Below are 5,323 nucleotides of genomic sequence, written 5' to 3'. Positions count from 1 at the left end.
AACATATGCAAGTATAACATTCACTGTAAGGGTAAAAGTAGTCAAATTCAGAATACTCTTAATATAGTAATGGGGGTACATAAATCACTTTTAACTGTAGTCTAAAGGTTTTTTATGTATTAAAATATAGCTATAATAATTTGGTCATGGATAGACAACATATAAATTGTAACATCAATAACATAAAATGTGGGAAGAAAAGTTAAAATGCAAAGTTCTTGTATGTGATCAAAGTTAAGCTAGTGTCAACTTAAAATAGACTGTGATAAGGTATTTTATGTTAGTCTCATGGTAACCACAAAGAAAGCAGGGCAGTCAAATCTTAAAGCTCCAAAATGATCACCTTTGACTCCATGTCTCACATCCAGGCCATGCCGATGCAAGAAGTGCGTTCCCATAGTCTTGGGCAGCTCCACCCCTGTGGCTTTACAGGGTGTAGCCCCTCTCCTGGCTGCTTTCACAGGCTGGGATTGAGTGTCAGCAGCTTTTCCAGGTGAATGGTGAAAGCTGTCAGTGGATCTATCATTCTGGGGCCTGGAAGACGGTGGCCCAGTAAGGACTTTGTGGGGGGGCTCTGATTCTACCTTTCCCTTCCACACTACCCTAGCAGTGGTTCTCCATGAGGACCCACCCCTGCAGCAAACTTCTGCCTGGGCATCCAGGCATTTCTACACATCTTTGGAAATCTAGGTGGAGGTTCAGAAACCCCAATTCTTGACTTCTGTGAACTTGCAGGCTCACCACCATGTGGAAGCTGCCAAGGATTGTGGTTTGAACCCTCTGAAGCCATGGCCCAAGCTCTATATTGGCCCCTTTCAGCCATGGCTGGAGTGGCTGGAAAGCAGGGTGCCAAGTCCCTAGGCTGCACACGGCTTGGGAACACTGGGCCCAGTCCCTGAAACCATTTTTTCCTTCTATACCTCCAGGTCTGTGATGGGAGAGGCTGCCATGAAGACCTCTGACACGCCCTGGCAACATTTCCCCCATTCTCTTGGGAATTACCATTCAGCTCCTCATGACTTATGCAATTTTTTTTTTTTTTTTGAGACAGAGTCTCACTCTATTGCCCAGCCTGGAGTGCAATGGTGTGTCTTGGCTCACTGCAATCTCCACCTCCTGGGTTCAAGCAATTATTGTGCCTTAGCCTCCTGAGTAGCTGGGACTACAGGCATGCACCCCCACACCCGGCTAATTTTTGTATTTTTAGTAGAGACTGGGTTTCGCCATGTTGGCCAGGCTGGTTTCGAACTCCTGACCTTGTGATCCACCCACCTTGGCCTCCCAAAGTGCTGGGATTACAGGCCACCATGCCCAACCACTTAGGCAAATTTCTGCAGCTGGCTTGAATTTCTCCTCAGAAAATGGGATTTTCTTTTCTATCAGATTGTCAGGCTGCAAATTTTCAGAACTCTGCTTCCCTTATAAAATGGAATGCCTGTAATAGCACCCAAGTCACTTTTGCTCCAGTTCTCAACAAGTTTCTCATCTCCATCTGAGACCACCTCAGCCTGGATTTCATTATCCATATCATTATCAGCATTTTGATCAAAATTATTCAAGAAGTCTCTAGGGAGTTCCAAACTTCTCCATGTTTTCCTGTCTTCTTCTGAGCCCTCCAAACTGTTCCAACCTCTGTCTGTTACCAGTTCCAAAGTCACTTCCACATTTTTGGGTATCTTCAGCAGCACCCCACTCCACTGGTACTAATTTACTGTATTAGTCCATTTTCATGCTGCTGATAAAGACATACCCAAGACTGGGCAATTTACAAAAGAAAGGGGTTTAATGGACTTACAGTTCCACATGGCTGGGGAAGACTCACAGTCATAAAGGAAGGCAAGACAGGGCAAGTCACATCTTACATGGCTGGCAGCAGACAAAGAGAAAGACCGTGTGCAAGGAAACTCCCATTTTTAAAACCATCAGATCTCATGAGACTTATTCACTCTCATGAGAACAGTATGGGAAGGACCCACCCCCATAATTCAATTATCTCCCACTGGGTCCCTCCCACAACACATGGGAATTATGGGAGCTACAAGATGAGATTTGCCTGGGATCACAGAGCCAAACCATATCAGTGTCCATCAATGGATGAATGGATAAAGAAAACGTGACATATGTATAGATAGATACATACATATATAGATAGATACTTAGATAGATAGATAGACATATACAATGAAATACTATTAAGCCTTAAAGCAGAAGAAAATCCTGTCATTTGTGACAACATGGATGAACCTGGAAGACATTATGCTAAGTGATATAAGCCAGCCACAGAAAGGCATGATCTCACTTATGTATGGAATCTAAAAATGTTGAACACATAGAAGCAGCAAATAGAAGGGTAGCTGCCAGAGGCTGGGTTGTGGTGGGGGTGGAGGAATGGAGATATGTAGATTACAGAGTACTGGAACTGTTAGATAGGGTCAGTAAGTTCTGGAAATCTAATATACAACATAGTGACTTAGTTAGTGGTAATGTATTGTATATAAGCATGCCTTGTTTTATGGAGCCTCACTTTATTGTACTTCACAGATAATGCATTTTTTACAAATTGAATATTTCTGTCAACCCTGTGACAATAAAGTCAATTGGTGCCATTTTTCCAATAGTGTGTCCTCACTTTGTGTCTCTGTGTCATATTTTGCTAATTCTCACAATATTTCTTTCTTTAATTTCTTAATTTTTTAAAAATAGGGACAGGGTCTTGCCCTGTTGCACAGGCTAGAGTACAGTGGCGTGATCATAGCTCACTGCGGCCTTAGACGCCTAGGCTCAAGCCATCCTTCCATCTCAGCCTCACGAGTAGCTGGTACTACAGGCTTATAGTTTTTGTAAAGACAGAGTCTTGCTGTGTTGCCCAAGCTGGTCTTGAACTCCTGGCTCTAATGATCCACAGACCTCGGTTTCCCAAAGTGCTGGGATTACAGGCATGAGCCACGGTGACTGGCCCCCTGGTACTTTTCTTTACCAAAATACTTATAAAAGATTAGTATGCTCTTTTGCTTTTCTTTTGCTTTGCAAATAACTAGGATTTTTTTTTTGTCTTCTTGAAATTCTCTTATCAAATTAAACTTTTATTGCCTGTTTTTAAAGATCTTGCTACTGTGAGACTCTGTCTCAAAAAAAAAAAAAAAAAAAAAAAAAAAGAACTGACCTAGCAAGCCACAGTGACATGGAGGGAACTTAAATGCATATTACTAAGCGAAAGAAGCCAGTCTGGAAAGGGTACGCACTGTATGATTCCAAATATATGACATTCTGAAGAGGGCAAAACTATGGAGATAGTAAAAAAGATCAGTGGTTGCCAGTAGTTAGAGAGGAGGGAGGGATCAACAGGCAGAGATCAGAAGATTTTTAGGGCAGTAAAACTATTCTGTACGATACCATAATGTTACAGATATGTCATTATATATTTGTCAAAATTCACAGAAGTTACAACACAGAGTGAACCCTATGGATTTTGGTTGATAGTGACATGTCAGTGTAGGTTTATTGATTATATCAAATTTACCCTACCAACTGGGGCTGTTAATGGTGGAGGAGGGAGTATGTGGAAACTCTCAGTACTTTTTGCTCAATTTTTCTGTGAATCTAGCACTCTTCTAAAAAATAAAGTCTAATAATTACAAAACAAAAGCAAAAACCAATGTGGTATTGGCATAGGGATAGACATATAGATCAATTAATAGAATAAATAAACCGATACACCTATGGTCTATTGATTTTCAACAAGCATACCAAGACTATTTAATACGTCAAGAATAGCCTTTTTGTGTGTGTGTGACAGTTTTGCTCTGTAGCCCAGGCTGAGGTGCATTGGTGTGTGGATCTTGGCTCACTGCAGCCTCAACCTCCTGGGCTCATGCAATCGGCCCACTTCAGCCTCCTGAGTAACTGGGACTACAGGCTGGTATTTTTTGTAGAGACGGGTCTCACCATGTTGCCCAGGCTGGTCTTGAACTCCTGGGCTCTAGAGATCTGCCCTCCTCAGGTTCCCAAAGTTCTGAGATCACAAGCGTGTGCTACCAAGCCCAGCCCCAGATATTCGTATTAACTAGATATTCTTATTCACAAAAGAATGAGTTTGGACCCAGCCCCTGACTCCATCTCAAAAGTTATATGAAAATTAATTTTTCACAGTTTTTATGGTTTTATTTCAACACAAAACGTGCACATGAGCTGTCTATTCCGTTTTTTTGCTGTGCTGCCTGGCATTGCGACTGGTGACTCTGATGGCCAGCTGGGCTGCCCTTTCCATGATGGCTTTGCAGTTCCGGAGGAAACATTGTGAGCTATCTCAGGACAGTAAGATTTTCTACATGTCAGCAGCCCTTCCAACTCCTTGACAATGCATACCAGAAACTTCCAGAAGCCGCTGGGCAGCATGTGCTTTGTGTTTTCATTGCTAATATAACCAATGTTGGGCATCAAGATCTGGCCCTTGAATCTTCTGTGAACCCAGTTGTCTGTCTCTGGATTTCCACCAGTTACACTTAATTTTGACATATTGTTCTGACTGGTGGTGAATGAACTTCTTGCTCCTCTTTTTGATGATCTTGGGCTTCATGAGGGGTCCGATGGTGGCCATGATGGTGAGTAAGAGATGGCTCTAAAAATCAACCCCAAATGGATCAAAGACCTTAAACGTAGGAGCTAAAATTATAAAGCTCTTGAAAGAAAACATAAGGGTAAATCTTCATGATCTTGGATTTGGCAATAGATTCTTAAATATGACACCAAAAGCACAAGCCACAGAAGGGTAAAAAAAGAAGATACATTGAACTTCATAAGAATTAAAATAATTAATTTGTGCATCTCAGGACACTATCAAGAAAGTGAAAAGACAACCTAGAGAATGAGAAAAAATACTTACAAATCATATACCTGATAAGGCTCCACTATCCAGTATACACACAGAATTTTTACAATAGCAACAGAAAAATGAACAACCCAACTAAAAAATGGGCAATGATTTGAATAGATATTTTTTCTTTTCCTTTTTCTAGACAGGGTCTTACTTCATTGCTCAGGTGCAACCATGGCTCACCGCAGCCTCAACCTCCCCCTCTCAGGGATCCTCCCCTCTCAGCCTCCTGAGTAGCTGAGACTACAGACTTGTACTTTTTGTAAAGACAGGGTCACGCCATGTTGCTTAGGCTGGTCTCAAACTCGTGAACTCAAGCAATCCTCCTGCCTCAGCCTCCCAAAGTGCTGGGATTACAGGTGTGAACCACAATGCCTGGCCCCGAATAGGTAATTTTCTAAAGAAGATACACTAATGGCAACAAGCACATGAAAAGATGCTCAATAGCGT

General features: G+C 42.0%; 1 pseudogene; it reads right to left on the bottom strand.

Moving 5' to 3' along the window:
* Positions 1 to 4,192: 4,192 nt before the first annotated feature.
* On the bottom strand, positions 4,193 to 4,597 carry LOC100434683 (large ribosomal subunit protein eL32-like; annotated as a pseudogene).
* Positions 4,598 to 5,323: the final 726 nt, after the last annotated feature.

The sequence above is a fragment of the Pongo abelii genome, chromosome 13 (genome assembly GCF_028885655.2).
Source record: "Pongo abelii isolate AG06213 chromosome 13, NHGRI_mPonAbe1-v2.0_pri, whole genome shotgun sequence".
Taxonomy (NCBI): domain Eukaryota; kingdom Metazoa; phylum Chordata; class Mammalia; order Primates; family Hominidae; genus Pongo; species Pongo abelii.
The sequence above is the reverse complement of the archived record's forward strand: the minus strand, read 5'-3'. Positions and strand labels throughout refer to the sequence as shown.